The sequence below is a fragment of the Vicugna pacos genome, chromosome 17 (assembly GCF_048564905.1).
Source record: "Vicugna pacos chromosome 17, VicPac4, whole genome shotgun sequence".
Taxonomy (NCBI): domain Eukaryota; kingdom Metazoa; phylum Chordata; class Mammalia; order Artiodactyla; family Camelidae; genus Vicugna; species Vicugna pacos.
In genome coordinates, this window is record NC_133003.1 from 37,849,170 (window position 1) to 37,871,432 (window position 22,263).

The following is a 22,263-nucleotide window of genomic DNA, read 5'->3' on the forward strand; positions in this document are numbered from 1 at the left end:
TCAGATTGGACTCTTGGAGCCCCACCCTCAGATGAAGCTTTTGTGAGTCAGAAGGTGTTGAGTGAGCAGGGGCAGTTTGTCAAACAGACGAAGCAGGAGTTAGCATAGCATAATTCATACAGGAGAACAGGTAGGGTGAAGCAAACACAAGGAGAGGAGTGGAGTAAAACCAAAAAATTGTGGCATGATTCAGGGGCTAGTCAAGGAATACTAGGAATTGTCCTGGGCTGGTTTCTCTGGAAGCAAAGCTTGAGACAGGGATTTGGTTATGTTGTATGTGGTTGTTGAGGGGCAGGGCATGATAGCAAACCTATGGGAGAGAGATGGAAGCTGAATAGGGAAGGGGAAAATCCAAGTGAGAACATGATTTCAGATAAACTATAGCCTCAGTCTGGTCCAGAAAGATGTCTGCCTAGGCCCTTTGAATCCTATGCTGGTCACTGGCCATCTGAAAATGGAGGGCCTGGGGGATAATCTCCTGAAATGGTTAATTTTATTGGTCAAGAACGTTTTTGGATGAGATTAACATTTCAATTCCTGAATTTTGAGTAATTTTGACCTCCATAATGTGGGTGGGCCTTGTCCAATCAGTTGAAGGCTGAAATCTGACAAAAAGACTGGCCTCCCCAGCAGCGGGGAGTTCTCTGGTAGACTGCCTTTGGACTTCATGTACACTATCTGCTCTCCTGGGCCCCAGCCTGCTACCCCATGCTCCAGATTTGGACTTGCTAGCCTCTATAACAATGTGAGCCAATGCTTTAGAATGCATTTTTTCCATTTATACATTTTATCTGTTCTATTCCTCTAGAGAATCTTGACTAAAACACAACTGGAAGTCTCTATCTCCAGGGAGGTGGCTTCCGTCTGCCAAGGGCAAGCCTCCTGCGAAGGTCACAGGAATAGCTGGTGGCTCCACACCAGCTGAGAAAGGGGATTTGGGGAAGCACTCATGTCCTTCTGGGAGCCTGCTTTTGGACACCCCTTTTATGGGGTGCTTGGGAAAATGATGCAAGAATAAAGAGTAGTGAATTACATTTATTTAGTTGCAAGTTAAATTTACAGCCCTTCACAAATCCCTCCTCAGTACTCTGTCAGTTCTTGCAAAGCTCCTTTTAGAAACATTTATTAGTGCGGCACCATAGTACGGTGATTTAAACTTTTTGCGCTTTGAAGTCAACTAGATATATGGTCACGTTCCGGCTCCCCACTTACCCGCTGGGCAACAATTACACGTGTAACTTACTTTCTGGGTTTTGAGTCCATATCTATATGACACATAATCTCAGTAACTACCTCATAGACGTGTTGTGAAGGTTAGAATGAAAATCGTGATCACACACGGAGAGCAAATAAACATCACGCACAAACACGGAACTCTTTCATGCCAGGCAGGGGGCGAAGAAACCGAAAAGCGTTATCGCGTTAAATCTCACCATAGTTTTCTAAGGGAGATACCATTCCGCGGATTTCCTAATGTGGAAACTGAGGTGCGGAAGGGTTAAAAGTCACATGCCCGGGGGTCACCAGGCTGGGAAGAGCGGGCGTTCTTCCAAGTGTCTAGTAGGAAATAAAGCTCCGTTTGGCTTCTGATAAATCGAATTCCAGACACTTCGTGGCTTGGTTGTCACGGCGGAAGCATGAGGTCCTGCCCCAGGTGTCGGGACTTACAGGCCGCGGCCGTGAGCGCGCATGGCGCTTCGGGATGTGCCGCAAAGGGTGATGGGAACATCCGGGACTCCAGCCGCCGCCATTGCGTCTTGAGGCGAACGCGGAGCGGCAGCCTTCGCTCCCGCTCTTCCCACCTACCTGCCGTTTGCCTCAAAAGGCTCGATGTTTTGGGGACGTTGGTCAGTGGAATCGAGGGCAGAACCGTGCTTCTCATCTTCGTTTTGGTGAGTCATTAGCGGCCTGCGAATCAGCGAACGTCTCTGAGGTGGAAAAGGTCGTCAACAGAAAACCTGCTCCACCTCAGGGTTTTCACAGGTTTCAATGATTTGGTCCAAATCCAGAAACTATCTGGAGACAATAAAAAGGCTGCTGAATGGTAACTGAGGAAGACGGCTGAACTCTCAGTGAGCCACTTGGATGGTACCAGAGGCATTTAATTTTCACGGTCTTGCAATAAATTTAAAGGCAAATTATAAAAGTAAGGCTCGGTTTTGGTAAGGCTCCAGTTTATGTGCTTTGGGCTTCTAACTAGCCTGTGGGGGCAGCTGGCTAAGAAAGTTGAAATTTAAAGACTTTTGCCAAGGGTCCTGCGTGAAAATTTCCAGCTTTTTGTGAAATTTCCAAAGGCGTCTCTCTGTATACTCCTAGGCCTCATATTATCCACAGGTTTGGAAAGTGGGCCGTGGCTGCTGGGAGGTAATATTTTAAAGGGCAAGTGCTAAAGTTAGGAAGCAATTCACTTTGTCTCTTATTCAGGGAAATCACTTATTCGGTCTCGGTGCTACAATTTAATTATTGCTTTAGTTTCACAATTGGGGTTTCAAGGCAGAGGGAGGCCTGAGAGGGACATGGTTTGCATGGAATAAACTCAGTAATGCCGGCAAACTTGCTGGCATATATTAAGTCCTAATAGAATAATCACTGACAGAGGAAAAAAAAAATCTGTTACAGGATGAACCACATAGTTTGTAATCCGGCATATTGGGAAATAGAGCGATCTGTGGGTCTCACTCTGGACAATAGTTGGGTTGAGGTGTCTGGATAGAATGGCTCTGAGCGAGGTGGCCTTTTGAAGGAGACTGAATGGATGTTCTGTCTACTCTGAGCGTCAGCTGACGCTCAAAAAGGCGGAGGAACAGTTTCACAGTTTCATAGTATATCAGGGTTCCGTTTTTCTAACTGGTTTCACACATCCCTCATTTGAGGTTTCAAATGGATCATTTAAGAGAGAAAATGAATGTCTGTGTTCTTGAAGGCCAATTTGGGAGTGCAGATCTGGGATTTGGGATCTCATTGGAAGGTCTGTGTTATTTAAATTTCTAAAACGAGCCCTTCTAATATGACCTCAAGCTAATGTCTGAGTCTGAGTAACGGGTTTGAGTCATTTCTTCCGACAGCGCCTACTGAGGGACTCAGGATCAAAGTATTGCTTCCCACGAATGCTGGGATTGTCAGGAAGGTAACAGATCACCCCAGACTTTTCATTGGTGAAATAGAATTCAAGCTAGTTTCAATTTTTCTGGACTTAAAAACAAACAAACAAAAAACCAACCCTTTGAGAGGTTAACAGTGTGAAAATACTGTGTGCTTGCCAGTGATTCGATTCTCTGGATGCCAGCACGCCGTGCTGCCATCTTGTCTTGTTTTCCCCTTCTTCTGCCCCCACCCACCAACTCTCACCAGACAGAACAGGTGAAGAGGTTGAGTTGTAGATCTCATTTCTCCTGTTTTGCTGCTTGTGAAGTCTGCCAACAGAATCCACCTTGACAAAGTCAAGGACTGTGCGTTTAATGTTGAACTGAGTGAATAAATTATGCATGAAATTGTGCCGGAGTCTCTAGTGTGCAGAATTGCTCCTTTTGATATGAAAGGTTAATTCAGAAAGGAGTCCAAAATAGCTGGAAATTGTGGGGATAAGTGGATAGTATTCACTGTTGTGAGCTGTTATTACTAGAAATTGCATTCCCCTCTCTGGCTTCCCTGGAGATTTCACTTTGCCAGTGAATATAAACTGTACTCAATAGAATAGCATTTAGGAGTAACAAGAGTGTATGTCCACACACAATAAAATATTCTAATGGCGTTTTAAAAAGAAGTTGTACTTTTTCATGTATATCATGCACCCTAAGGAAGAATTTCTATTGCATTTAGGTCAAGAACAAGGCATATCAAACATAATGAGTTTTGAACGTATATGTGTTACAAGGGGGCTGCCTGGGACTCTCATTTCAAAGCCTAGGCTGGTCATGCCACTGATTAGTTATGCAAGCGTGGTTTCTGATAAAGCCCAAACCATCCTTGCTTAAAGAAGGAACCACCCCAAATTGTTTTATCACTACATCTTATGTACTCAGCTTTAATATAATCTTCGGTAAATTTATGAAGCGCTTCAAACTGTTTCACTTAAATGTCCTTTTAACACACATCCTTGTATCATTTTTATGTTAGTTCATTATTTCCAGCAGAAAAACGTAGTTGTCTGGAAAGCTAAATTTTACTTAAAATACACATACACATATTTTTGGAGCTTGTTAGAGACTCCTTTTTGTGTTTCCATCACAAGGGAACAGAATTGTGCCACCAGACTGTGGAAGTTGTTTATTTTTGTCACTCTTATGTACGTTTTCAGAAACCATCTCCTTCTTAATCTCCACTGGGGACCAGTAGGTTTTTTTCTCTAATTATAAAGTGGTTTCATTTCTGACCTGGGGTAGTTTCAAATTTTAATTCCTGGCTTGTGTTTATAAACTCTTAGACTGCATTATCCTGTTGGGAACATAGAAAGGCTTCAGTCTTTTGTGTTGGTTTTAACAATTAGATATTCATTCAGTGTCTTAAAATGTATTTTGGGTCAACCAAAGATGCATTTTTGATGTTGATTTTTTCCTTGTGTGTTTCACTTATCTATATACTTCACATTAGCAGTGAAGCTTTTAAAACTCCAGATGGGTGATAGTGAGTTGCTGTAGTATTTTAAAATCTAAGAGGAGTGAACACAGTTGATAGGATTACTCTTCTTTTCAGTATTCTTTTTTTGTTGTTGCAAAATGCCTGTGTGGAAAAAGGTATAGAAATCTTGGCATAGGGAATATATTCCTACAAATTTTGCCAGATGCTGGGTTAAAATAAAGTTGCTCAAACATCAAGGTGCCTGTGGGTTTTTTAAAGTGTTATTTTGTTACTTTATGGCATTACTAAGGATCATTTAAAATGAGTAATCCTTACCCTACTCATTAATGCCAAGAGTGTTAAATTTCTTTATTCTTGCTGTCTGTGACTCATTAGTCTGTTCTGGACAGCAAATTGGCAAAATGGCCTCTTGTCACTGGAAAGTGTTCCTTCTGCACTATGAAAATATGTGGTACCTGAGGGGCTGCAAAATTTTTTTCATGCGAACCTGGACGCCCCAGGCTGCTAAAACTGAAGAATTAAGTCACAAAGCACTACAGAATTGTGCTTAACATTCTGAGGACTTGATGACAGTGGTGTCTACCCCTGTGATACTAGATTCGATGTATTTTAAAATATTTGGGGCCAAATAAAGATGCTTTTTTGGATGCACATTCAGATGCCTTCAGCAGATTAAACTGAAAAATCATTGAGTAAATGACTTTGTAGCCCTGGGACAGGTATTGAAGATAGTGAAGATGCTGAAGGTAGTGAAGGTCTGATTATAATTTACAGAATTTGGCAAAATAAACCAAATAGTAGACCTTTACATAGAGTTCCGTAACATACACATACATGCACGAATAAAACAAAAAGTGAACTTTTTTAAAGAGCTGTTCCATCTAGCATTTGCATATATTTATGTATATATAGAATAATGCATGTAATTATTTTACATAGAAATTTATAAATTATACATCTAAAACAAGTAATTTTAAACATTTTACAAAATTTGAAATCTATTTTGAATATATTATAAATATATTTTGAATATTCTTTAAAATTTTTTCTATAATTTTAAGTATAACATTTAATGTAATATTTAATTAAATATATTATTTAAATGTTATTTAAAATTATGATGGCAGAATGTTCAGTTCTCCCCCAGACATTTTTGCCAGCAAAGAATCACCTAAAGAAACAATTTAGAAGCAAATGGAGACTCTTTCCTGCAAAGTAATTAATACCTTTAAAAGCATGTTTGAAGTAACTGGTTAAGTGAGAGAATCAATCTCTTTTAAAAGCTTCCAATTCACTAGAGATCCATTCAACAGCACACACCTGCTCACCAATGGCCCAACACCCTGACACCATCAGTGTTTTCTTTATCCACCTTCCTTTTTCTTGAGGGAGGAAAAAGTAGATACATATTTCCTTTAAAATTTATACATCCTCCTCACCACCCCCCCCACCAGATCTAAAAGCATGATGCATTCAATTTTCATTATGAAGGGACTGTTAAGATTTAGAAGCCCGAGTCTAAAATTGCATGTATTAAATGCACATAAAATGAATATATTGTTTGTGAAATATTAAACACAAGTACTTTTTCCTCCAGTTGTTAAGCACAAATATGGGCTTGCCATGTAAGTGTGTTATCTTGGGAGAATGCGGGGCTTTGTATCGTTCAGATTATTTCTTTTAGCTCTACATGATCTTTTCTTCTGGTAAATTCTTTTGAGTAAAGGTAACTTTACAGAAGCATATGTAAGTTAACCAGAAATGTAAGGAAAAAGTAACACTTGCTCAGAAGTGATTTATCTTTTTAAGTATCACTTGTGGGGCTTTAGAAAGGCAGTTTTTAAAATGCAAGTGATCTTTAGGAAAAATATTATGAAAAGACTTTGTTAGTATTCTGTTGTGTTGTGCTAGCCTCCATTTCATGGGAAAGATGTTTCATTTTAGCAAGATCCTCCACAGAAAGAAAGTTAGTTTTCTTTTCTTCTGCGGCACAATTCCAATACTTTTTTCCTTTCTCCTCCCAGTGGATGAAATGATCTGAGTGGAAAACACATTTTTTGGACAGAACAAATTTACAGGTGAATGTGACCAGTGAAAACATTTGAAGGGGAAAAATGAAAATCAAATGATTGCTGCAGAACTTTTTGGTGAGCCGTTTGGAGTTCTGCCGAATGGTTATAAGGAATGACCATCTACCCCAACTGGTGAGGGAGTACATTTTAATCCTCTAATGTGCATATTGATTTTGGAAGATTTGCAGTGTGATACATGTAATAGGTATTTTTGCAGCTGGTACCAAGTGTATCCAGTACTAATATTTATTTTATTATTCATTACCTTTTTGTACTTTTAGTTTTTAAGCATAAAAGTTGATTTTTTTTAAAATTAAGTCAATTTTTTTTTTACCCTTGATCTGTTTCTAGAAAATCAGTTTCCCTACTATTTGGAAGCATAGGAGAACTATTTCTTTTTTGCTTACATTGTGTATTGGTTTTCTACTGCTGTTGTAACACAGGATCACTTGTAAACAGTATAAATTTAATATCCTACCATTCTAAGGTCTCACTGAGCTAAAATCAAGGTGTTGGCAGGGCTGTGTTCCTTTTTGGAAGCTCAAGGAGGTCATTTGTTTCCTTGTCTTTTCCAGCTTCTAGGGGTCGCCCAAGTTCCTTGGCACTTCCTCCATCATTAAAGCCAGCCATATTGCATCCCTCTGACTCTTCTTATGTAGTCAGAGCTTCCTCTGCCTCTCACCTCAGAAGGAAAAGATTCTGTTAAGAACTCATGTGACTAGGTTGGGCCAGATAATTCAAGCCAATCCCCTGTCTCAAGGCCCTTAACATGTTCAAAGTCCCCCTTTCCAAGTAAGGCAATGTAGTCACAGTTTCCAAGGATTTGGATGTAGTTATCTTTGGGGGACCATTATTCTGCCTCTGTGCATGAAAGGATGAATAAAGTTAACAGCAACAGCAGTTACTGTCATTGATTTTCTTTGATGCCTTCTTTGTGCCCTTTACAAAAGTGACCATGTACGATGCATTGTAAGCAGTCACTAAGTAGTTGTTGAGAAAATGAATGAATGGATTGATTCTTGTCTTTATTCGTCAGATGGTATTATTAGAGCATTTAGCAGAAGTGGGAAAGCACTTTGGGATCGGTTACTAGTGGAGAAGTGGAGAGGTTTAGTAGGAACTGACTGATACTTATAAGCAAATCCATGGCTTGGTGTAACATTTGCCAGAGGCATGAGGCTCCAGTAACTTAAAACTAAACATCAGGTGTTGGAATAAACTGTTCATACTCAAAAGTCAAAGTGCAAACCTGTACACCTGTTCCCTGAAGGAAACAGATAGCAGAAGGTATATAACTCCTTCAACCCTGTAAAATATACTGGGAGGGGATGAAACAGAGTTCAGCACACAGAGGGCACCTGGAGTAACCAGTGTCATGAACGATTCTTCTCAGGCCCAGTCAGTGGAATTATGAAACTTCCTTTAACTCTTGGGGTTTGATTGGCATGAATCACATGTGTCTCTTTGAGAGTTAATGGAGCACACACCTGACTTTGTCCCTGTTTCAGAGTTAGTGTCCCAAAGAGGAGAAGTCTTGAGTTTTAGGAAAAGATCTGCATTCAAATCCTGCATAGCTGGGTAACATAAGGTATATGTAAAATAGAGGTAATAATATCCAACTTATGGATTGATGGAAGGATTAGAGATATGTTTATAAGGCCTTTAGCATAGGAACTATGAATATAGTAGGCACCCAATAAGTATTATTATTACTATTATTATAAAATCTCTCAGCCAGCTTCTCATTTTGCCAGTGATGTGTTAGACAAAAGTGTTACTCATCTCACATAAGAGTTTAGGCTCTGGATTTACTCATCTATTTATTCCTTCATTTTATTTTTTTACATATTCCAAATTCCATATTGCTATTATGCCCCATGCTATGGGCTGTGAATACCATAATGAACAGAATAGTTATGGTGCTTTCAGTCTAGCGGAAGGGACAGGCCATTAAGTAAATAAATTCAAGCTCATTTCCTGGCTCCGTAACTTACCAGCTGTGTGGGTCTGGGCAGATGACTATACCTCTCTGAATCTTTACTTCCTCATCTGTAACTGAGGTTAACAGGACTTACCGTGAAATGTTGTTATAAAGATTAAATTACATAATGCTCATAAAAGTTTAGTATAGTCCTTGGCACGTAAAAGTGATTATATTATAACTTTTTTGGGGGGGAGGGATGGTATTTAAAGATGTGTACTGTTTTTGATAAGGTTAGTTACGTTCCTTAAAGGGAAAGCACCAAGTAGCATATACACTTTTAAAAAGTGAAGCTGTGTCCTCAGCTTTCCTCCTTGATTTTTTATGCTCAGTTTTTCAGAGAATACTTTTACTGCTAATACTATTGTTTTTGTCCCTACAAGTATTGATACTATTGTTATTACTACTGTGCTTAGCTTTTACTAAGTTTCTGCTCTGTGTCAGTCACTAATCTAATCACAGTACCTGCATTATGATATTTAACCCACCTCCCAGCTCCGTAGTGTGGATTAGGTGCTGCTGAAGAACCCGTTTCACTGCTAAGGAAACAGACACAAGACGGTTAAACCCTAGATCTACAACAAGAGAAGGATGGCCCAGGATTCTAACCCAGGTGGTCCAGCTGCAGTGCCCGCCATTCTTTGGAAGGAGACAGGTTGTGGGATAACTTTCCAGTGTGGTAAATTTCATGATGGAGGATAATTTGAAAATAGAAGAGGAATACAGGGCTGAGATTCCACTTCTCTGCTCTACAATAAAGGATATCACATATTTGCTCAAATATTCATTCTTTGATCAAACACTTACCAAGTGGCTACCAGGTATGGGATGCTGTTAGAAGAAATTAAGCTTGGTGTCCTGAAGGACTTCTCACTCCATTGTAGGGGCAGGAGTGACTACAAAGGGGTTGTTAAAATAGAAGGTGTTGAGGATGCTGCCTGGTCTAACAGAGGGCTTATGTATGTGGTACCTAGGAGAGTTCAGGACATTTCACCCAGCCTGAGGTGGCTGGGAAATGTTTCCTAAAAGAAATGTATCCTGAGGAAAATTGAAGATTTGCTTACCAGAGCCTTAGAAAATTATTTACTAAGATCTGTGGATGAATGTGTATCATAATGGTTAAGAGCATAGGCTTTGGAGCTAAAATGGGCTACTTTCAAACCCTGCCTCTACCATTTTCTAACTCTTTGACCTTTTTCTCAATGAGCCCTTAGTGTCATCATCTGAAGGTTGGGAACAATCAAGAGTACCTCTTTCTTTGGATAGTAGTGAAGACTACATATCAAGCTGTTGGTATAGTCCTGGGTGTAAGGTGAATATGTTAACATGATTTATTATCATCGCTCTTGTTAGTATCATCCTTGCCATCATCATCATGATCATTATCATCATTTCTTTAGAAATAATCCTAAACAGCCTGACAGGTAACAAAAGGATTTTTTTTTTCAGTTGTTGCTGAATTACTAAGAAATGTAGTACATTGGTCTTAATTTTTAGAGCTGGAAAATTTTCAGACAGTTTATAAGTCCCTGTGATCTTGTACAAATATATATATTACTGGAATTGATGTGTAGAAAGAGCACAGTTTGTTTTTACCCCAGTTGAAAATGTGCAATGACATAATGTAACCCTTTAAGATAACAGAAGCCAGCTGCCCCATTCATATTTAAATATGAGTCACCTTCCAGGGAGACTTGCAAGATTCTATGTGCCAAGCTGGAAAAGTAAAACTTGCTAGCGAGGCGGGAAAGAATAAATTCACACTTGGAAGGAGGTATTATAGGCTGGAGGCCCCATCTAGCCAATTCCTTTTTGGAGCAGAAAATGGCACCCTAGTGGCCGGAGAGGAGAACTGCAACACCATGACATCACAGTCCGTGTTATTGAAACAGGGAGCCCTCTTCACATTTGAGGAACCCTTTCCACTTGATAAGAAAGGTTTTGTATGGATGGCATATATGCCCAAGCATGAACACAGTCTGCTGTAATGACTTAAAAAACACCTGCCTTGGGAACCTCATGTGTCTTGCATTGAGTTGGCCAAACCATTTCCAGTGTCTTCTAGTTGAGCTGAGCAGCTCCCAGAAGAAGAATAAAGGCCAAATTCTTAACCATAGGGACAACAAAAGAAAGGTCTGGAACTTCAGATAAGGTCTGTCTCCAATAGTGTTTGCTGAGAACCCATCAGAAGGAGGAGGCCTGTATGTGGTGCTTGGGGACAACATTTTAAACATTAATTACATATGAAAATTGAATTGACACATAGTTGGATGAGGTTAGTAGGTTAGTTTTGACTGCTAATGAGGGCTTCCCTCATGGCTGAATCAGATTTGCTATGGCTCTGTCTCTGAACTTTTACCTGAATGATAATTCAGTGGTTTGTACTCGGTTGAATGAAAACCTGGCAGTCACATTAATATAGGCAGGTTTAGACAAGCTGTGACCTATTTCCTATTGCCTAAAGTAATCCCTGTCACTGAAAACACCCCTGCTCTCAAGGAACTGAAGTGGGCACTACTTTCATGAATAGGGTCCGATTGTTAGAGAAGGTAAAAGAGTAAGTATCAAGGTGAGGTTGAATTTTGCTTTCCAGTAAAATCTCTTGGAGGGCAATGGAGGTATGATTCCTACACTTTGACTTTTAATTCAACTTCTACCAATTTCACAGTATAATTCAAAATGTAGGTAAGGACTTCACAATGAAGGTGTTCAGAGTAACATTTAATTTAATGAAAGATTGGAAATAATATAAATACTTATAGTAAGTTATTGATTAGGTAAATTATAAGTACCTATACAATGATATATTCTTGTGGTGTTAAATAATATATATATAAAACATAACCTATAAAGATGTATACTGTATATTACTAAGTCAAAAATAAGATAATACTTCTGATTTTGATTTTGAGGTTGATCTCATTTAACTGGTCTCTTTTTGTACAGTGTTCTTTAAGAAGAAATTGTGGAATGTCTTTTCTATTTGTTATCTTTCCATTTCTATTAACTTATTCAATTTATTTTGATAGAGTTTTGCTGTTTGATTTCTTAGCTGTGTAAAAAGTGATATTTACTTTTATTAAAGAGAATTTAAAATATATAACTTATTTATTTTCTTAACTCTTAACTACTCATTCATAAGAAAAGCCAAAAAAAAAAAATAGATGGCCCACAATTTACCAATGCCCCCTTAGTAATCTGAATCTCTTGTGTACTCTTGATGGTCAGTCTAATGTCAGTGTGCCTCAGCTGCAGTATCAGGATATCAAGAAATGTATTTTGTAGAAGTCAGTGACAAAGCAGCAGCCTTCAGTCTACTCCAGCAAGAGCCATCCTAGCTCTCCTCATCCCTGTCACCCCAGTAGCTTCCTACAGTTACTGAAGAATTTGGAAGAGCAAATGATAAATGGTGTCTATTATCATAAACACTGCCTCTGTTAAATGTACATGGAGAAATATTTTATAATTTCAGTATTAAGTTTCACTTATTGCCGGTATGTTGTTATCATAGCAGCAAACATTGGTTCATTGTGGGATTCTGGGACTGCCATTCCACCTAGCACAGTTTGGTGAAAGACATTTCAGAATGGCATTCTAACATCAGTGCTGTATATGATGCTATGTACACCTATACGCAGGTGTATTAGATCAGGGTTTGTCATCCTCAGCACTATTGACATTTGAGGTTGGGTAATTCTCTATTGCAGATGGCTGTGTTACGCATTGTAGAAGGTTCAGCAGCATCCTGGGCCTCTGCTCACAAGATGTCCTTAGCACCTCTCATCCACCTCTTACTGTATTGTGAATAACCAAAAACGTCTCCAGAAATTGCCAGATGTCAGCTGGGGTAGGGGTAGGGGGCAACACTGGCTTTAGATGTATATATATATATATCTGTGTATGTATATATGTGTGTGTGTGTGTGTGTATGTTACATATACCTACAGTGTTAATGGGTGTTATATTGGTGTGGTGGGAATGTGAATAATACCCCCTCTTCTGTCTGCTTATCTTACTCTAATTTGTTTATACTGATGTGTATTACTCTTATATTTGAAAAAAGGCCCAAAGACAAAAAACTGATAATAAATGAATCAAAGCTCTGAAAAGCAGAGCATACAGCACTAAACTGCTTGTGGTCCCTGCAGTTGTAGAGTGCTCTGCCTTGTGTAGTTACTTTCATCCATACATGGCATTGTTTTGGAGACTTTTTGATTTTGTCAAGTAAGTGGATAGGGCTTATTAGCATCCTTCTTTCCAGATATAAATACTGAGGTCAAGATCAAGGTCATCCTAGTGGCTTGCTCTAGAGCTCCAGCCTCTTGAACCCAAGTTACCTGCTCCAGGACCTCTAGCCTTTTCCATGTATGACGTGGAGGCATGGCTCTAATAGTGACTAGAGTTTGTATCCCCGTGGTCAGACTCTTTAATAGGGAATTAGAATTAACAAATAGAAAAGAGAAAGGCAAGACATCTCCCCTTTAAAGACGTGAGCAGTGGTGGGGTCTCAGATGGATGACTGATTTCCTTGTCTAAGCATCCTTATGGAGTCCCAGGCCAAGTTCACATTTTCATACACAAGGAGACAAGTGTCAATTGTGGGAGTTACTTTCCATGAAGTCATTTATGTACTCAGCTTTTCTGTCCTGGATACATATTTATTTTGAGACATTTTAACAAAAATTAATTCACCTACTTCCAAGGAAAAAGACCCTTCCAGATTTCCCGTTATATTAAGTTTCTGGAATCTCTTTTTTTTTCCCCTTGGGTGCATTTCCTCTTGTTCTATTAACATAATGGGAATTAAGCATGTGCATCGACTGGTATATCTCCCCATATGCTAGGAATTTAATTTCTCAGTCTAGGTGTGTCTTGGATAAGGTACAGTAATTATTATTAGCCATTAATATCAAAGTGCACAAAAATACCCTGAGAAGTAATTATTTAATATTTCATACTCATTGCCTTTTTTTAGTTTTTAGTTTACTGTGTGCATAGTAAGCAAATTATACGTCTTCTCTTCTGCCAGTCTTAAAATTAAGCTCGTTTAATTTTGAATAGCATCTGGTTGTCAAACACACACCATTTTATTTTCTTCCATTGAGTACTGAGCATTCCAACGTATCTGAAAAGGAGTGCACATATAAGATATAGGTGAGTGTACGAGATCTTGTTTTAGATTTTAATTTTAGTTTCAATTTTAAGAGCATTAATATGTCGCCCCAGTGACTACACTTTTAATTTAACCTACTGTGCTTGCATTCTCACATTTCAGAACTGACAAATGAATGGGGAAGGAGGAAAGGCTTTATGTAGTGTTGGACTTGGCATAACTCCTTTAAAAGCAACATTACCCATCTCCAGATCTTGGAATGCATTGCTGAGAGGAGAGCCCAACACATAATTTGGTTCTCCAAATAATTCTTGAACTAATCAAATCAGTCTGCCTCATAACTCCTTCATCCCCCACCTCTTGGCTTCCTTGTCTGTTGACTTTGCATCTTCTCTGGTTCTGCCCGTGGTTTGACCCTAAAATTGGAGCATTTGTCTTCAGGGTTGTTCCTTTCTGTTCTGTCTGTGACTTATTGAAGTCTGAAAAGCTAAATCATGAGTGTGGTCACCACTTACAACATCATTAACCTCAAAGCTATAGGATGGGGTCCAAGTATCCAAATTTCTATTATCTTAGATTTAGGATTGTAGACTCATTTGTGGCTGAGAGCCAGACAGGTGATGTAAATGTGTGGATTGTGTAGTGGGCAGGACAATAGGGAGTGGTGAGGAGTGGGGTGGACTGCAGGGTGCAAGACCTGCATAAAAGGGAAAGTGGCTACGTCATTTCTGCTCAGTGTTGCTTTTCCAGAATGTTTACCCAGAGTTGCTAGATATTTTTGTTAAGAGAGAAAGAAGTCAGAAACCTAGAGTTGGTTGAAATAGCTCTGTTTTCAAATGTGACAATAAATTACTGATTTTTAAAAATGCTATTGCATATCTATCAGAATTTTGAATGGAGTGGGTATTTGATGATGTTGAGGAATTAGTGTTCATTTTTTGGGGTGTGCTGTTGGTATTATAGTTAGGTTTTTTTTTTTTAAGTGACCTTATGTTTTTAAAATATTGACTGAAATCTTTACAGATGAATGATGCAGTGTTGGAGATTTGTTTCAAAATGATCCAAGGGTTAGGGCAGGGAAGTGGATATAAATGAAACAAGGGGTATGAGTGAAATGACACTGACTGTGGATTGATAATTACTGAAGCTGGATGATGAATGAATACATGCATATCTAAATTTGTATACGTGTGATGTTTTTGTAATAAAGAGTTTAAAAAAAAAACAACCCATGGCCATAGGTTAGATTTACCTCAGGCTATGAGAGTCATCTTTTATTGTGATTTTTTTCTATATATGCCCCAATACATTTATATTTTCAGTCTGTGCTATATTTGGTTCTGGTATTTTTAAAAGTTTATCATTAATGCACCAATGTAACACTGTGTGAGCTGTCTCTCATTCCACAGTTCTTGAGCTTTTTTGAACAGGTGCTTATTCATGCCATTTATTTTGTACATTTTTCAACCTCCAATTGTATTCCCTTGAGCTTTCATCATTCCAGAAGATTTTGAGTTCTTCGTTATTCTCTCATATGAAAATTCTCAGATTTATTAATCTGTATTTCCGAGGCTTTTCGTGGAACTTACCTCTAGTGATCCATTGTGTCCTTTCGAAGACATATGCGATTTTGCACAAATTCCAAATGTGTCATATGTTGGAAAAAGAAGGATCAGTTTTCCTTTTAATTTTGTCACCTTTCTCACCTATTTTTACCTTCTTTTCTATCAGGATTTGAATCTGCCTATTTATTTCTCACCCTGTGGACCATGAGCTCTTTGAGAACAGTTATGGTTTGTGGATACCCTTTCATTTATTCAGAGGTATTTATTGAGCCCTTTACTCTGTGGCAGTTTTTTTCATCTGATGTCTTCTTGCTACTTCAAATCCACTTCTTTCTTGATGAAAGTGAGGTTGTCTTACTCCTGTGAAAGAGGAGTGTAACATTCCAATTATCTTTTGCATACTTTCTGTTTTCTTATTGTCAGGTTTGTAGACTGATCTAGAGCCTCATTTACTGATTATTTTCATACTTTTTTTTTCTTCTTCTTAAGAAATCTCACAGTGACAGACAAAGGGGTCCTTGGGATCCCTATTGCTTTTGACCAATTTCAGATTTTACGACTTGACAGGCTCTCTTCCTTTGTTCTTTTATTCAGCAAAGATTTTTTTGAACACCTGCTGTATGTCAGGCAGTGGTCTAGGCTGTGAGGATCTAGTAGTAAACAAAACACAAAAATTCCTGCCTTAAATTAATGAGGAATATGAATTAAAATGATTTCAACAATAGAAAGAAGAATTTAGTAGCTTCTTAAAAGCTGTATTAGTTCATCAACAATTATTTCTTGTTTCAGGTTTTCTACTTTTGTTTTCTGTTTGAATTTGTTTATTTAGAGAGAACTCTGCCCTCTTTTCCTTTTTAAAAAAGCTATTTGGTGTTTTATATGTGGTCCTTCTCTCCATTAAAAATGTTAATGAATATATACTGTGTAGGTAGAAAATAATAAAATAAAGTCAAATGATATTAAAATTCATAGCATATCTATAAAAATGTTTATATTTCACATCTGACACTTATTTAGGTGTTAAGATAGAGTGTTATTTAACTTAATAAAAGATCCTCATTCTTGCTAGAACATAAACAGCCTTAAGCCATGTATTCATCCCACTGTGAGTATTAGGCAGTGTTCAGTCCTCATCAGTTGCATGTGCTTTTCCTATGACAGGAGGCCGTATTTTGACGCCAAAGTTAACTGGTGTTATGTTGGGGAAGAAAAAAAAGCCTTATCTATATAAACGAACTAGTTTAAAAATACTATGGCTTTTAGTCAACTAATCAGCTATGAAAGTAGCTGCATCCAGAGAAAACATTTAGCTGTAAGAAATATCTAATCTGTTTGTGTCCTAAAAAAAGGCAGGCTGGAATTTACTGTTGTGATAGCCAGAGATCTGTGCCAAGAGAAAGAGACATGGCTTCTTAATACTCCTACTAAATGACATCAGAGCGCCTCCTTTCTATTATTTTGTCTCACAACGACCCTGCCCAACTTTTAGTTGAGCAAGAATGCAGAATAAATTTTATTGGTGATTTGTAATTTTCTCTTGGGGAGGGGAAAAGGATGACTGTGAGTTCTTCAGGCCCTTCTTCTCTGTCTTTCCTCCTCCCATCGCTCTCTCTTGTTGAATGTTTATTTATCTTCTTTCTAAGGTTATCTGATCCTAAAAGGGTGGAATATTTTAAATTCATTTTAAAAGAATGTTTCCATATACATTTTCAAAATTTTGGATTATTCCTGTAGGACTTAACACAACACTAAAACTTTGGCATCTGTAGGCATTATTGAACGAAGAATTGTCTTTGCCTTGTTTGAGGATATTTAGTTTTGAAATAACAGCATTAGAGTCTTTTGAAAATAACAGAACACGAACAGAAAATTATTTCCCTTGGAAAAAACTGGAGCTAATTTTTCCTTTGGCTGATTTGGTGCTGAAATCACACATTCGTATAAATGCCAAGCTATACATATGCATATACATATGTATATGGATGAGCACGTGTGTGTGTGTGTGTGTGTGTGTGTAAAACTCCACTGTACAATCATGCTATAAATTGGAGAATTTGTCTTTTTAAATTAACACTCATTCATATACAGGTCAGGAAGTAATGCAGAACGTTGGTGTTGCAAGCACACTTCATCCAAGATTTCAATTAATTAAGTTTCACAATTCCCCCATGCAGTGGGCAAATACTGTCATTATCTCTGCTTTATTGATGGGAAATTTGAGAGTAAAATCTTGTTCAAGGTCAAACAAAATCCAGAGCCTCAGAGCCAGAGTGAAAGGGAAATTCGAGACATTTATTTGATATTTCAATTTAAGATCAGTATTGGTTGAGTGAATGAAATACACATATAAAAAACTGGGGCTCTGAATTGGTCAGGATATTTCTTGTTTTTTCCTTTAGAGAAAAATGCTCTCTAACCCATGAATTCAGTTGAATTTCATTCATGCTCAAGAGAGTTGATGAGGAAAGGCAGGTTTACAGACATAAATAGAGGGAGTTGCGGCTTGTACTGCACAGGAGGAACAAGAGATGGATGAAGACTATTCTCTCCACCCAGTTTGTGGAATGTGAAAGGGTCTCACTACCAGGGCTTGAACTCTGTAGCATGAAGCTGGTTTCTGCTTGACATGAATTTGAACCTACAGTTCTAGTTTGCCTCCGTTTTGGTGCAAAGTCCAACTAACTCAGAAGAGATTTGGATATTTAGAATCACCAGATTTAATGAAAAGATGTCCTTGAAATTCCAAGAGCAATGGAGAAAATGACAGGTTTATACCCTTTGAACTATACTGCCTGTCCTGGGTCCAGATCCAGTCTCAGTCCAAAAACTCTGGGCTGACTTTGTGGCCACAGGACTGAGAAGTTAGAATTTTGTTTAAATGGATATTAGGTAACCAATCTTGTTATCACTTAACTTTCCAATCATCAAGAAATGGGTCACCCCTCGAAAGTATTCTTGTCCAGAATTCTTTTCTGATTACGTTCTCTCATTTCTTTCTCTATAGTTATAGAAGACCTGCATTCACTGAGCACTTGCTGATTACCAGCAACTTCCCAGCAATTAACATCATCATGTATGTCTCTCAATAGGTAAGTTCTATTTTTTTTTTAGTTGAAGAATAGTTGATTTACAATGTTGTGTTAGTTTCTGGTGTGTATCGTAGTGGTTCAGTTACACACATATGTATTCTTTTTCATATTCTTTTTCACTATAAGTTATTACAAGCTACTGAATATAGTTCTCTGTGCTATACAGTAGGACTTTATTGTTGATTTTATATATAGAAGTTTATATCTGCTAGAAACCAAGGCAGAGAGAATAAATAATTGACTAAGAGCCCACAGCTGTCATGAGGTAGAATACAGATTTGGATCTGACTTGTAGAACTCCAAACCCTAAGCTTATAGGTATTTTTACTACCCTTGACATCAGACGGATGTTAATGTACCCATTTTATGGATTGAGGAAATTCACAACTCTATATATTTTTATAACAAAGAACTCATTCCACCAGACCACAGACTTGTAGGATGATAAAAATGTGTGCTGCTGGAAGGTTCTTATATACATTATTTGTAAAGTGACATATTTATTGTACAAGTAAATAATAATTGAACTTGAATCAATAGAAATTTAATTTTAAGATACGGGAAGAAAACATTAGGTAAGCATTTTAGACAGCATAAATTCAAAATTTGGTTTCCAAGATTCCATTTGGTTATGGAAAGCTTTTCAGCCATTTTACTCATTTTACCTGCAAATACTTTGAACTATCACCTGTATACTTATTATTAAAGGTGGTAATAAAAAAAAAACCTTGAAGATAGAGACTCTCTTGAAGATCTTGAATTTCGTTGGTGATCGTGATCTATATGGAAACTGATGAGTAACAAGCACTGAGAAGCGCTGTCTAGATTTATAGGAGAAGAAAGGTCATTGTCAGTTGGTGTGTGTTAGGGATGTCTTCATGGATATCATTTATCAATTTATCCTGAGCTGCATCTGAAAGGAAAAAGAGACTAGGGATTTGCTAGAATTTGATGAGGGGGAGATCTGTTATTGGAAGGTTGATTAGCTTGTGCCCTCTCCATGTCGGGCACTGTGTTAGGAGCCTGTGATGATGACACACAGGTCTGTGCCCTCATGGATGGTACAGCCCAGAAGAGAAACCAACATTAAATGAGTGATTATAATAATAAGTCTGTGCTGTGAGAACCTAGAGTAAGGGAATTTGTCCTAGCACAGGACTCAAGGAGGCAAAACCTCTTGGGGGAAGTGCTTTTCCTCTGATAAGAGATCAAAAAGTCAAGAGATGTGTTAACTCTTTATAATTCATACACAATAACTTTTCATCAGTGGCCAGCCTTCCTCAGTCACTCTGGCTGTTTCTCAGCAAACTCTTCTGCTGCCTATTGATGAAGATCTAGAGAGTTCAAGTTAAGTTGAAGGTTATCCTGAGAGAAATGAGGGCTCAGCTGTTTCCATCGCATCCTGTTTGGTAGTCACAACTAGGGGTAGATGCTACTGATACCTAGTGCATAGGGGCCAGAAATGCTACTAAAAATCCTGCAATGCACAGGACAGTCTTTCTTTCCCCTCACCTCAAAAAAAAATTATCTGACCCCAAATGTCTGTAGTTCTGACACTGAGAAACTCTGATCTACATACATGAAAATTTGGGCAGCATTTGGAAATTGGGTCATTCACACTTTCAGAAGCTTAGGGTATGCACAGATATGGAAGAGCATTTCAGTTGGAAAGAAATACTGGGCTGTTGTGACGGTGTGATGATGCCTTATCATGAAGCCTAATGGATGCAGGTTGGCTGAAGTTGTTTGTACTTATGTGAATAAGTAATGATGAAAGTCATTACAAGTTTCTGGGCCGAGTCTGAAGTGGGTGGCAGAAAAGAACTATATTTTAGAAAGATGAGTCCAGTGATATGTGTAGCATGAGAAGAACAGGGAGGGAGTGGAGGTGGGGATATTATCTCAGAGGTGTAGATTGGAAGTCACGAGAGCTTCAACTAGGGATGATGACAGTGGAGATAGGTCAAAAAGAAGGATGTATGCAAGTCACTGCAGGGGATATGACTTTTGGATGTGACTTCTGGAAGGTTGAGTAAAGGAAAGAGGGAAGCCATTTCCAAGGTGAGGACTTCGGCCCTGGCAGTGGTATCCAGAACAGATAGGCACAGCAAGGAGGAGGGGGGTGGGGGAAAGAAAATGAATTTGGGTTTGGGCATGTTGTGGTCCAGATGCTGGCAAGACCTTCCAGTTGAGACCACTTCCCTCTCTGGTAAATACAATTGGAAGTCAGGCACTCAGAGCCATGACCAGGTCTGAGGACCACGCTCACATCTTTCCTCTAAGCCCGGGGTCCTAAATTGGCAACCTGTGGGTCCCATCTGCACTACAGATGTGTTTTGTTTGGCTCACATTAGTGTTTTAAAATTCTTTAAAATTTCTTACAACATACACATTGAGAGACTGTATTTAGAAACCTGTCTTTTTAGCTTTTCTTGAAATATCAGAGCATCTGGCAATTCTGGGTTCTTGTTTTGGCCTGGCAGCCGCCTGAGCTGAGGCTCAGCTGTCCCCTTTAGACAGGGCACGATGCCTCCAGATTGCCACCCCTCTACCACTCCCTCCTCGTTTCATCTGGCCAGGCCACCGTGCACATTTACTACTTGTGGCAAATCTGAGTCTGCAGTCCCTGTTGTAGGCTATGATTGAATTATTTACGTATCTTTGAAAAGAACCTTTCTGGAGACTGGCTCCATCAATCTCTGCTGATTACCATGCTCTTCCTACCTATACTCTCTCACTGTGCCTTATTTCTGTAGCATCTCCCTTTACTCTCTCTAGACTGACTTTCTTTGGCTGTGGATAGTGACCAGGTCAGCCTTAACTGGCAAAATCCTCACTTGATCCTGCCACCTCCTAAGATCCTTTGCTCTTGAACAAAATCATTTTGATGACTGAATGAATGATTATACCAGTGAAGGAAACTACTGCTTACTATTTATTCCTTTGGAACCTTCATATTGTTGTTAGCTCTCTAAACGTGTTTTGTCTTTTCCAACCTGCTTTTCCCATCTAGTTTCCTCGAATTGCCCTCTGAACCTTATAGCTATTTACCTCCACTGGTTTCCTCGCTCTTCTTTGAGAAGGGAGCACGTGCTCTCAGCAGCAGCATTCATGGTTGGCCTGGAGGTTAGCCCTTCCCATGGTCCCACTGGCTCTTCTTACTTTCTCTGGGCAGGATCTGTTTGTTTGCTTCCTCTGCGAATGCAGCGTCAAGCAGGTAAGTCCCTCAGCTCTACCTTCCCCTGAAGAGGTTTTTATCCTGCGTCTCTTCTAGAGGGAAATGATAGAGCTGGCCCTGCACTTGCCTCTCTCTGAGCTTTTTATTAAACTTGTCCCATTCCTCCAGAAACCCCCTCTGTCATCCTTTCTGAGAATCTAATCCTTATCATGGAAGATAGTACAAGCAAGGTGGTTCTGAGCATGGGCTGTGGAGTCGAGCTGAGCTAAGATTGAGTCTTAATCTCTTCCACTCCATTGCCAGGATACTCGTCAGCAAGATGAGGTGGTTTTGAGGATTAATTAAGGTAATATTTGTTAGGACTTAGCACAGTGCCTTGCATTTTTTAAGCATCAGTAATGGCAACATCATCACTGTTCTTCAAGATTCAAGGCCCACTGTCTGGAATAAATCTTTTCCACCAAGGTCAATCCTCAGATCTCTCCTTGAATCATTTCTGGTCTAGGCTCTTCAGAATTCACCCATTTTACAGTGCATCATTGTATGGATAGGTTGTGAGCTTTCAGAGGGCCAACCTCTTTGGGCCCCAATCAGTGTATTGTAAATGCCAAATATATACAGGGCTTTCCATGAATACTTGTGGGATCAAAAATTATTTAAGACTGTGAAACACAAAGCAGTTTTAAA

The 22,263-nt window shown here is 38.8% G+C and overlaps 1 long non-coding RNA gene across 7 annotated transcripts in view; it reads left to right on the forward strand.

Annotated features, from left to right (window-relative positions):
- Nucleotides 1-1,736: 1,736 nt before the first annotated feature.
- Nucleotides 1,737-22,263, forward strand: part of LOC107033065 (uncharacterized) — a 620,890-nt gene continuing 600,363 nt past the window's right edge. For 5 of the 7 annotated variants that reach the window (XR_012060726.1, XR_012060720.1, XR_012060725.1 and 2 more), the window contains exons 1-2: nt 1,737-1,892; nt 18,314-18,398. This is a non-coding gene — a long non-coding RNA (uncharacterized lncRNA). Of the gene's footprint in view, nt 1,893-6,625; nt 6,783-9,570; nt 9,944-18,313; nt 18,399-22,263 lie in introns of those variants that run through there. The other 2 variants (XR_012060724.1, XR_012060723.1) reach the window with 2 other exon arrangements.